Source organism: Pogona vitticeps, chromosome 10 (assembly GCF_051106095.1).
Source record: "Pogona vitticeps strain Pit_001003342236 chromosome 10, PviZW2.1, whole genome shotgun sequence".
Classification (NCBI taxonomy): Eukaryota; Metazoa; Chordata; class Lepidosauria; order Squamata; family Agamidae; genus Pogona; species Pogona vitticeps.
Window position 1 is genome coordinate 15,192,429 of NC_135792.1, and position 13,004 is coordinate 15,205,432.

General features: G+C 43.0%; 1 protein-coding gene across 2 annotated transcripts in view; it reads right to left on the reverse strand.

The window, feature by feature from the left end:
- ENKD1 (enkurin domain containing 1) overlaps positions 1-13,004 on the reverse strand; it is a 42,651-nt gene that overhangs the window by 18,945 nt on the left and 10,702 nt on the right. The window lies entirely within an intron of this gene.

Consider the following 13,004-nt stretch of genomic DNA (forward strand, 5'->3'; position numbering starts at 1 on the left):
GGGGTGACGTATTGGAATGAACCTTACTCATTTTTCCTATTTTCTGCTCATGCTAATAAGGACTACAATAGCAAGGGATTTGTAAACTATTTTTAAAAACATTTTTCTCTTATGGCACTAAACTGATAAGAGCACTAAACATTACAAAAAAAAGGACTTGAAAGTAGGCAAAAGAGGTGACTGACAGTGGCAGAGAAGGGGATGATGGGGGAAGGGGTTCTCTGTGGTGGTTGGACACCTTAAACACACTGTCCCAGAATAACTGAACATATCTGTCTGAATGGCAACAGTGATTGAAATGTCAGGGTGTGATTTGTATCCGGTTGGGACAAATGTTTGTGTGAGTGCACCCTAACTATCATAGCTGGGAACCCACAGATTTCGACTGTTATGCTAACCAGTGACAAAATGAGAAGCCAACGATGCCCTGAAGTGAGGAACCTTCAGCCCTTCCAGTTTTTTTTTACTTTTGCTTGTCATGTTTCCTGGGCTTTCCAAATGCCTCAGAATCAAACTGAAGTGGCAGAAATCTGCTGCTGAAATCTGAAGCAATGTTTGTGTTTGTCACACCCAGAAAAGGAGGATGGACCACCTCTTATGGTGGAGCATGGTGAGTATGAAACTTTTCAACTGAAGTTTCTTCAACAAATTGTAATGAATGTATTGCCATTTTTAAAGCGCCATTTCAATGTCTGGCTTTCATTCCAGAGTATGGACCACTCTACATTTAAAATGTTTTAAAAATGAAATTGGAGCAGATTGAAGCAAAGTGATATCTGTTAAAAATAAATGGAGCAAACTTGTTCCGTTTTGCTCAAAAGAGTCATGACTAGATGTAGTGGGAAGGAATTGCAAGGAAGCTGAAAACTTTAGAAGTTGTTTAGCAATGGAACTGGCCACCCTGAGATGTGGGGTGAAGTTGGCTCTCTTTCACTGCAGGCATTTATGCAGAGGCTGAGGGCGCACCTGCCAGGTATGGTATAGTTACAATCTGCATTAGGCAAGATAACATCGGACAAAGAGCCAAGAAGTCAAAGAAGAAGAGCACCACATAAGACAACGAAAGGTTTCTACTGTCTAAGTTTTTTAAATGAAGATTTTTGTCTCTCGGTTTCTGGTTGGAGCATTTCTTTTGAGTTTGTTCCACACCTGTGGCTTTAAACACCCCTTGCAGAACTACAAGCCTCCTTACAAAGGATTACAAAACCTTTACTTTTACTTTATGAGTACTTGGACAAAGCACGCCAGAGAGGAGCGACTGGACGAGAAGCATTTGAGATAAACACGGGAGACAGATTGTCGTCAGTGAGAGGAGCAATCCTCAAATTCTCACCAACCTAAAACACAGTGTAATTAGTGAGAATGGGAAATAAACCTCATAGATCAAGCCCAAGTCTTCACCCAGCCAAAGCAGGGAAGCAACTGAAAATAGACAAGCTTCTAACAACCTCAGTGAGTAATTTAATTGCTGGACTATAGCCTAAGCAGCCAATTTGCAATATTGGGGGATGAAACACTTCCAATCATTGAGGGGCTAAATGCTGACTCTTCCCTGCACTCCCCTGTTAAGGCTGCTTCTGATGCCGCTATCGAACATCTGCCTACCCACTTAGCAGAACATTGCCTGCTCACAGCTCAAACTGTCACTGCAATATTTAATAATCTACAAAGGGTGTGTCAAAAAATGAATACAGTTGAATCCGCTCTGGGGAAACTCACGGAATCACTGACCCAAGCACCAAGAAACCATCAAGTAAAGAGGAATATGCAAGGCAAGCAGATGGGGGAAAACAACAGTATTGATCCACAAAAAAACCCCAACTCCAACCTGCTCAACACTTAAGGGAGGCTGCAAGGAACACGAATATCTTTGAGCCTACTCAGATCCTGCTGCAAATCGCACCAATCTCCATCAATAGGAGGAGATGGGATTCACATGAGGCAGTTTTAACTTCCCTAAGTCAACTGTTAATGACAGAAGTACAGTGGTGCCTCAACGTACGAACTTAATCCATCCCAGAAGATGTTCGTAAGTCAAAAAGTTCATAAGTCAAATCAGCATTTCTCATTGGAATGCATTGAAAACTGATTAATCCACTCTGGCTGTTTTTGTTTGTATGCAGAGGTGCCATTTGTAAGTCGAAGCATTAGTTCCCATAAGAACTAATGCAAACCCAGTTAATCCATCCTCTACCACTAGGGGGAGAATTTTTTTTCAACCTGGTGACTTAGGTTAAAAAAAAGGGCAGGAAAGGAGGGAGGGAACAAACACCTTTTAAACAAAACACCTTTAAAACCAAGCAGCTTTAAACCAAACCAAACACCTTTTAAACCATTTTTTACATTTAAAAATTACAGTACCAGGCAGTCCAAAGTTCATTTCCTCTTTCCCCCATGTTTTTTGTTCATAAGTCAAAGCTCCATTCGCAAGTCGAAGCAAAATTTTGCAAACTAAGCTGTTTGTAAGTTGAAATGTTCGTATGTAGAGGCATTCGTAAGTCAAGGCACCACTATGCACAAAATAGACCTAACAACCATTAAATGACTTCCTTACTCCAGGGGTCAAAAGAGGGTACAATTCTCCTTTGCAGCGATCCCACTCATGCTATTCAAAATGAAATGTTTTCTAGCCAATTTTCAGATCAGACCCATTAGAGTTTTCTCAGATACATCTCATATATCCCTGTTTCAGAGAAACTTAACACAAAGAGAGCCTAGCACTAACAGCTGGGAAACCAGGTCAGAAACCAAGCCAGAGGTCCTGAAAAGTAACCTCATGTCCCCAGCAGCTCTGTCAACTCTGCAACCAAGGGATCAAGCACTTAAACCTAAGAAAAGGACCTTTCAGGAGACTGCCCTCACTCAATCTGAAGCTCCACCCTTTGATAAGGAGGCCTTAGCTACTCTTTTTCAGTACCAACTGGGAGGAAACCAAAATCAGCTTGGCCTCTCTACAAATATCAGCTGAATCCTTGAGAGATCATACTGTTATGTCACTCATTCTTACCCCACCCAACCATGAAACCCATTTTCAAGCTTCTAGGATGATGAGCCAACAGAAGCGGGCAAATATCTCCACACAGTTGATGGACTGCCATCCAATGGACCTATGCTTCTAGATCCAGAAGATCTCAAGGACAACTCAACCACCAGACATACACTGAAATCACCCATTAAACCTAATGTGGCAATAACCCCTATTGTTCCTGCATCCCCAAGATTTAGCCCTATTACAGTGGTCCCCAACCTTGGGCCTCCAGATGTTCTTGGACTTCAACTCCCAGAAATCCTGGCCAGCACAAGTGATGGTGAAGGCTTCTGGGGGTTGTAGTCTAAGAACATCTGGAGGCCCAAGGTTGGGGACCACTGCCCTATTACCAATCAAACTCCAAGAGATTTGCAGTTACAGCTTGATACTGAAAACAAAGTTTTATCAAAGAGGTTCTGGACAGCTTCAACGCTCCCCATGGGAAAAGCAGGTACTGACACTTAAAAAGACAGAGGTGGCAAGGCAGGAGCTTGAGACTCTCCTTGAAACCCGCTGGCCCAACATTGCAATTGAGGCTGAAGTACACCCAGAACCCCTGCTGATGTTCCAACCCTTTTATGATAGAACTGCCTTGACCCACAGAACAGCTTCATCTCCCAGTGCTCACTTTCAGTTTTATCATGGAACATCGCTGGATGGCAAAGTAAGTTGGTGGAACCAGGAGTCTGGGAAATTTCCTTCAATGTTTCATATCCTTTGCAGAAAACCTGGCTAATTGATTCCACTCCGCTGGTGTTACATGGGTATACCTCATTTTTGCTTCCTGCTCTTAAACCATCTAGGAAAGGGAGAGCAAGAGGTTTAGCTATTTTAGTCTCTGACAAATTGGACACGGAGGTGAAAGTAATTTACCGGTCAGAAAGTAATTTTATGGGTTGGAGTCACTAATATGCATCAATGCCTACTGTCCACCCGATAAAACAGAAAATCTCACCTCTTTCTGGAATGAATTGGTAGAAGCCATCAACTGCTGCGAGTTCCTACACCTGAGAGCAGCTCTCGGGATGACTCAGAGGGATATTTCACCTTCCTTAATAGTTGGGCAGGGAGTATCATCGATTATATATTTTGCTCCCCTAGGTTGGTGTCCCAGGAGACAAAATATATTAAATTGACCCAATAGTGACCACCTACCCATCTGTCTCTCCGTTCCCCTGACAACTCCACAGTAGCCCCCACCACTGGCTGATTGGGCAGAGAAAACTATGTTTGTAGGGAAACGCTTAAAATGGTTCCCCCCCCCCCTTGTCGAACAAACAATTCAGGAACAGCTAAACAACCCACATCTGCTGAGTGCACATAGGGATATTGTAATTGGACACAGGGATCCAATAGAAGACATCAACTATATCAATTCTAACTTAAGACCTCTATCAACCAAGAAGCCACAGGAGTCTCTCCCGGCCCCTCATAGAGGGAATGGTATGACCAAGAATGTAGATTAGCCAAAAAGCATCTAGCTCATTTAACAAGGAAGACAAGGAAGATGCATTCAAATTCGAATCTGGAGGTGCTAGCTCATTACAGCTCAAAGTACAAGGAACTTTTAAAAAACACAATCTGCATTTGTCACGTTCCCGGGGGTTACAACAGCTAAAGTCCGATAAACCAGTCCAAGGTCAGGAATACCAAGAATGCAAAGCTAAAGTCCATAAACCAACTCACAGAATGCAGTCCAAGTCCAGAGTCCAGAGTCCAATACACAGCGTAGTCCAGGGTCAGAGTTCAGAGTCAGGAACACGGTTCAAGAAGCGTGGATGCAAGCCAGGGGTTTTGACTCATTGCTTCCACAGAAATTTTGGCTGGCTAGGAGCTGTTTTATAGTAAAACAGCTCCTTGAGCTGCTGGAAACCTTTACATCCTGTTAATACTCAGGGCTAGTTGAACGGATATTTCTGTGGACAGCCTTTGAGCGATCCTCTGACCTTTTGGTCCTAAGTCTTTCCCAAGCCTGACCCAAAGCTTGTCTGCTGGGGAAGGAGAATCTGGAGACGGTTCAGGTGTTTCTGATCTCTCAGCATTCTCTTCAGCCTCAGTTAACTCTTCTGGTTCCAGGTCTTGGGCTGCACTCATGACAGCATTACAGAACCTTCATTGAGATGACTGGCCTAGATGCTCTCCAGCTGCATGATTTTATGAAAAACAAATAGGTCTTTAAAGTAGAACTAGAGGCCAAGCATCACAAATACTGTGGCTTGTTGCATGTCTTCTCATATCCAAATTAAAGAATTCATAATGAGGCTTTAAAGGTATATGAAATAGTAGCAGTGTATCATTGCCACTCCTCCAGTGAATACTCATAGGTAAGCAGGGATTTGAACCCAGGTCTCCTGAGTCCTAGTCCTATACCATACTGGCTCTCAGTATTGTGCCTTAATGGATAGTATTTCTGGATGTGTTCAAGCTAGAAGACACAAGGTGTCTGCATGCACATCTCCCTTCCTTTTCCAAATTATCAAAAGAGCAGCAATACAGCTGGGTTCATCCAATGTGCAGTTCATGTACAGTGGTGCCTCGCTTAACGGCGATAATCCGTTCCAGGAAAATCGCTGTTAAGCGAAAACGTCGTAAAGCGAAAATAAAAAGCTCATTGAAACGCATAGAAAACTGTTCAATGCGTTCCAGTCGGCTAAAAATTCACCGTCCAGCAAAGATCCTCCATACGGCGGCCATTTTCAGTGCCTGTATAGCGAGGAATCCGTCCCTAAACACCGTGGGGAGCCATTTTAATTACCCGGTGGCCATTTTGAAACTGCTGATCAGCTGTTAAAAAACATCATTTTGCGAAGAATTGGTTCCCGAAGCAGGGAACCCATCATTGCAAAGCGAAAAAACCCTATTTAGACCATTGTTTTGCAATTGCAAAAGCGATCGCAAAAACGTTGTTGTGAAGCGGATTTGTCGTAATGCGGGGTAACTGTAAAGCGGGGCACGACTGTACCTCCCTGACCCAATGTATTGTTTTCTTAACATTGTGTTTCTGTTTGAGAGACAAATCTGTATGGGCTGAGAAATCATCAGTCCCCATTATAGTTATATCAAATGCTCCTGCTGCACAAAGAACATGCCTTAAAATAGTAAACAAAGGGTTCATCCACACAACAAATTTTCTCCTATTTAAAAGGTGATTCCATTGCCCATTGATTCAGTATCAGTTTACAGATCTACATGATATTACTGGAGACTCAAATCAATACCTTCCATTTCCCTTATATTTCCAGATTGTTTTCCCTCACTGGGAACTGATTTTCCCCCCTTCCAGCTCACTGCTTTCTGGGATTTGTCAGCCCTGTATGCTCCTTTGACCAAAACAAATGCAATTCCTACTTTAGATTTAGATTAGGCATCCTTCAGTTTCAAGGGACTATGGTAACATGCTCTGAATAGAGGACTTGGAACAGTGTCTAGTGTGGCTGAGAAGGCCATAAAGGCGATCTTTTGGAATCTGACCATCAGCCATTCTCACGACATGCCCAAGGCAACATAGATGTTGCTGTTTCAGTAATGTATACATGCTAAAAATTCCAGCTTGTTCTAGGACTACTCTATTTGGAACTTTGTCCTGCCAGGTGATACCAAAAATGCGTCAGAGACAATGCATATGGAACGTGTTCAGCTTCTTCTCCTGCCGTGCACAAAGGGTCCAGGACTCACTGCAGTGCAGGAGTGTACTTAGGACAAAGGCTCTATAGACCTGGATCTTGGTATATGCCATCAGCTTTTTGTTAAGCCATACTCTCTTTGTGAGTCTAGAGAACACGGTAGCTGCTTTGCCAATGCGTTTATCCAGCTCGACATCTAGAGAGAGAGTGTCAGAGATCATTGAGCCAAGGTACACGAAGTCATGAACAACCTCCAATTCTTGTGCAGAGATGGTAATAGAGGGTGGTGAGTTCAGGCCCTGGCCTATGACTTGTGTTTTCTTCAGGCTGATTGTTACTCCAAAGTCTTGGCAAGCCTTGCTAAAACGATTCATGAGTTGTTGGAGGTTTTCAGCAGAATGGGCAACAATAGCTACATCATTGGTGAAGAGAAAGTCCCTCATGCATTTCAGCTGGACTTTGGTCTTCGCTCTCAATCTAGAGAGATTAAAGAGCTTTCCATCTGATCTAGTCCGGAGATAGACACCTTCAGTTGCAGTTCCAAAGGCATGCTTCAGCAAAAAGATCCAAAACAGGATCGGCCTGAGGACACAGCCCTGTTTCACTCCACTTTGGATGTCAAAGGGATCTGATGTTGAGCCATCAAAACTACAGTGCCCTTCATTTCCTCATGAAAGGACCTGATGGTGTTAAGGAGTCGAGGTAGACATCCAGTCTTGGGAAGTATTTTAAAACCACCGTTCCTGCTACCAAATCAAAGGCCTTTGTAAGATCTATGAGGGACATAAAGAGTGGCTGTTGTTGTTCCCTACATTTCTCCTGCAACTGTCTGAGGGAAAATACCATGTCGATGGTGGATCTATTAGCTCGAAATCCACACTGTGGTTCTGGATAGACTCTGTGTGCAAGCACCTGGAGCCTCTTCAGCACAACACGGGCAAGCAGCTTCCCTACAATGCTGAGAAGAGAGATGCCACGGTAGTTATTGCAGTCCTTTGTTCTTATACAATGTGACAATGTTTGCATCCTTTATGTCCTGTGGTACTTCACCTGCCTTCCAGCAAAGATAAAAGATTTCATACAGCTCAGTGGCAATTATCTCTTTACAGCACTTCAGCAGGGATGTTATCCTTCCCAAGTGCCTTGCCGGAGGTGAGGGAATCCAAGGCCGCTTTTATTTCTGCTAAAGTTTATTTATTTATTTATTTACAATATTTTTTAGCCGCACCATTGCCAGTGGTTCGCTGTCCAACTCTTCCAAGATAGGCAGGCACTCAATGTTATTTAATGCAATTCCTACAGGAATAGGAGTATCCCCCCAAGAGTACTGTTCACCTGCAACCCACCCCTGAGTAACCATCCACCACCATTGGCCTCTTCTGTTCTGGACATCTTTTTCACATCCCCTTCTGTTACTAGCTGTAAGTGTCTCTGCAGGTGTAGTTTAAAAAAAAACTGAAGAAGGGTGAAAGGAAACCATATAGCAAATAAGCCACGGTCAGACTAGGGCAGAGGCTTAATTTATGAAAGTGGCCATGTGGGCTTGAGAATTCTGGGAATCATAGTCTAAAAGGTCATTTTTCCAAGCCCTACTTTACTCTATCTGCTTCTTGGATGCTGGCAATACAGAAAGTGCACATGTATATTCTCTTGCCTGCTGGACTTAACAGAGACTAACAGAGCAGTCGCAATGACCAGATAGGCGGGGTATAAATGGAATAAATAAATAAATAAAAAACAAATAGCTAACCTCTTTCTGTGATGCCACATTTGATCAATTACTGTCTCAGCATGCCCTTAATTGCCACCACTACAAATACAGAAGTACCAGAGACTGGTGTTCTCTCACTCCAAAGCTTTATTTGGATGGTGGCAAAGAAGTAAAATAACATATTGGTCAGTGTAGTAATATTCTTAAATCCTTCCAGACAGGCACACACCAGCTGCAATCATTTTAAGACTTTACTACCTAAGCCCTGAAGACTTCATTTGCTGAGAATCTTCTTAATAGTGTTAAGGTGCTAGGCCTGTCACTAGAGGACAGTATGAACTAGCAGAACAGGCCTCTGGCATGGGGCTCAAGCCTCTCCCTGCCCTTGACTGGGAAATCCAAACTGCAACTAAAACAGAGTTTAGAAACTTTTTAAAAAGACTACAAGTCCTAGATTCCCATAGGCAAGATGACTATAAGACATGTTGGCTTCAGGGCATGTTGACTGAGGGATTCTGGGGATTGTAGTCTAACAAAGTAACTAGCTCACAGAGCTGATAACTGATCTAAATTCTTTGTAGGCATCTTAAGCACTGTGCGTAGTATATTCAGTTTTGGGTGGTCATTATGAAGACAGGAGTGGGCAACTATAGCTCTTGAGATGTTTGGGGGGCTCCTTGCCAGTGGCTATGAAAGCTAGGAGTTATGGGAGCTGTAGGCTGAAATCATCTGGAGATTCAGTTGCTCATCTCAACAAGATGCTGCTCCTGAAGGAAATAAAGCTTGGGACAAATATTTGTGTATTTTTGTGTGTGCCAGGACTATTTTGTTCAAACAAATCGTTGGGCTGAGACTGTCTTATTTGTACATCCGTCTCATGTAATTCCCCCTTGAGAATCTAGTGAAGCACACCAAATCTACACAATGTATGTGTAGATACTTTAAAGCCTGAAATTTACTGGTCTCTCTACTAACTGAAGATACCCAATGTGGTATAGTAGACAGTGGCAGACTAGGACTCAGGAGGCATGGATTTGAATCCAAACTCACTGGGAGTGTGGAATCAGTAAAGGTAAAAGGTTCCCCTTGACAATTTGTCCAGTTGTGTCTGACTCTAGACAGCGGTGCTCATCTCCACGTCCAACCCATAGAGCTAGTGTTTGTCCGCAGACAATCCTCCATGGTCACGTGGCCAGCGTGACTAGACACGGAACGTTGTTTACCTTCACACCATGGTGGTACCTATTTATCTACTCACATTTTTGTATTTTGCATGCTTTCAAACCGTTAGGTTGGCAGGAGCTGGGACAAGAGACGGGGGCTCACTCCGTTACGTGGATTCGATCTTACAAATGCAGGTGTTCTGACCTTGCAGCACAGAGGCTTCAGCGGTTTAACCTGCAGTGCCACCATGTCCCATATCCAGCATTAAAAGATCCTTCCTCAATAGCCATTTGGTGGACATAAGCCTGTTTAAATAAAAAGGGTGCTAGCTTAAAGAGAGCAGAGCTTTACCTACGTCGGGACAGACTGTCCCACAATCTTTGTTGGTCCTTTCTCCTGGTGGCCTTTGGGAGCATTCACAAACCTGTGTTCACGTTATACTATGGTAAACATAACTGTTAAATCAAGAGTGGGAAATGCTAGTGGATGCATGGGCTAAAGTACTGTCCTCTGCAATAACAGCATGGGATACAGCAGGCCCAAAAGAGCCCAAAACACCACATATACCTCAAAAAAGCCTGTAATGGCAATTGCCAAGAAAGCCATTCCCAGTCTTGACTTTGGGCTTTTGGTGAGCCTTACTGCTGCCATCATCACCCTAAAACAAAAATGGTCGCTGCATACCCAGCCTTGAAAGCCCTATTAGGATTTCTATAACTTAGTTTTGACTCAATGGCACATAACAGCTGTTCTAGCTGAGCAAACAGGTCAAGTATTACAAACCTACCAGGCTGATAACATGGCTGCCTACCTCTGCTTCCCTACAATCCACTTCTAGAGCCGTTCACGATAAACTAATCACACAGGGGGTGCCCCCAGATCGCTTTACACCTAAACCTGTGGAGAAAGTTCTCCCCTTAATGGAGCTTCCAATGGGAAATAAATAAGTTCTGGCCCATACCCCATTCCCCACTGCTGATTTATTTAACTGGAAACAAGGTCTTCCACCAGATCGAGAGGCCCTTCAGAAGCACCTGGACTTGATCCAACGGATCATTACTACTCACCACTCTTCTGAGCAGCCTAAGATAGTTAATGGATGCTCATTTGGAGATACTACTTATCATTTATGAGCTTAAAAGAAAAACAAAAACAAAACAGCCCAACAGCAGCCCATGCAGAAGTATTTATGATCCACAGGACAAGACTTTTATGTCACTCTTGCAAGCAGCCTTAAGTTGGGCTGAAGAGTGTGAGAGACATTTAAATAACTTTTGACATACCGCTGAGGACATAATGAGAGAAGGTGTCACATGACCTGAGGTCACATGGTTGCTGGAGCAACAGTGCTGTAAGTTCTTGACAGTTGGTCTTTGCCCACTTGCTGCTTTCCTGCCTCAACAGCCATTGGGAGCAGAATGAGTTCGAGACACCTTGGCTTTTCAAAACTACTTACATTTACCTTTCATCCAGGCTTAACCATGGAGTTTCTCAGCCATTCAGGTTCATAGTTTGTAGAGATATACTGTTATCAACGGACAGGATTGCTTCCTGTTTTTTCTATAGCTCTGGAAACTACATTGAGGTGTTGCCCGGTTAGTGTAGGTTTAAGGTGGTGAGGTCTGGCAGGGCAGTTGATGTGGGACTTTTGAGAGATTGCTGTTGGTTTTTAATGGAGATAAATGGGTTTGTTAGGGGGCAGCCAGATGTAAGCTGGATTTCAAGAACAGACTTCCCACACAGATGGGAAAGAGTAGCATTTGTGGGGATCCTTTTCTGGGTGGCCCCTTTCTGATGGAGCTGTGAGTGTAGTTGTTGGAAATGAAACAGAAATTTTTTATTTCTGAAACATTTGCCCACTCTGCATGATTAATCTGTATTTCATCCCTAGCATTCATTAGATTGTATTCGGTTAATCTCTTTCCTTAGTAACCATAATTAGAAAAAATATTTTTGTTTATGTGGTTTAGAAATGAACAACATACCTCTTTACATATTGCTTCCAAGTCTGAAGGGTTCCAAAGATTATTGTGTCTGAAATATTTACCCATTTAATGCCAGGATCTATTGACTTGTTCAGCTTAATAGTTCTCTTTCTCGGTTGATTTCTCTTGTATTTATTTCCCTATTCATAGTGTTCATTACTTGCTCAAAATTTAAAGAGATAGTGGTTTATAAATGTTAATATATATGACATAACTATCTTCTAGGTAAAACAACATATCTTATGGTTAGGCACTGACCAGGTAAGGGATCAAAACTCAATTTAGATTTTTTTTTTACTTCTCATACAGGCCAAGACAACAACCAGGTAAGAGATCAAAACTAATTTTGGTTTATTTCTCCCTTTTTAACTGCCTTCCTTCCTTATACAGGCCAAAACACTGACCAGGTCAGAGATCAAAACTAATTTTGGTTTATTTCTCCCTTTTTAACTGCCTTCCTTCCTTATACAGCCCAAGACACCAACCAGGTAAGAGATCAAAATCAATTTTGGTTTATTTTTTCCATTTTCACTGCCTTCCTTCCTTATACAGGCCAAAACACTGGCCAGGTAAGAGATCAAAACTAATTTTGGTTTATTTTTTCAAATTTTACTGCCTTCCCTCCTGTGCTGTGATGTTTTTTGTGTATTGGTGTATTTTTTCCCCAGCCCTATCGCATTTGGGCCGGTTGTGTGTATCTGGAGGGTGTTTTTATGTTTTCCCCCCCAGCTCCATCACATTCCGCTGGGGCTGGCTGTGTGGGGGTTCTTGTTTTTGAGTGTTTTTTCCCCATCCCCATCACGTTCTGCTGGGGCTGACTGTGCGTGGGGAGGTTGTTTTTCCCCCCCCCAGCCCCATCACATTCTGCTGGGGATGGCTGTGTGTGTATTTTTGAGTGTTTTTTCCCAGCCCCTTAGCGTTCCGCTGGGGCTGGCTGTGCTTTTTGTTTGTTTTGGTGTGGTTTTGTTTTGTTTTGTTTTTGGCCCCAGCACATTCCTATGGGGCTTGCAGTGTTTTATTTTTATTTCATTTATTTTTTGTATTTTTTTCCAGCTGGAACGGATTAATGGGAATTTCAATGTATTCCTATGGGAAATTGTGCGTCGACTTACAACCATTTCGAGTTATGCACATCTTCTGGAACAGATTATGGTTGTAAGTCGAGGCACCACAGTAGTGTGGTTGCTGACCTTGAGCCAGATAACCTGGACAGTGAAGTCAAGTGGGCCTTAGAAGGCACAGCTAACAACAAGGCCAGTGGAGGTGATGGCATTCCAGTTGAACTATTTAAAATCTTAAAAGATGATGCTGTTAAGGTGCTACACTCAATATGCCAGCAAGTTTGGAAAACTCAGCAGTGGCCAGAGGATTGGAAAAGATCAGTCTACATCCCAATCCCAAGGAAAGGCAGTGCCAAAGAATGCTCCAACTACCATACAATTGCACTCATTTCACATGCTATCAAGGTTATGCTCAAAATCCTGCAAGGTAGG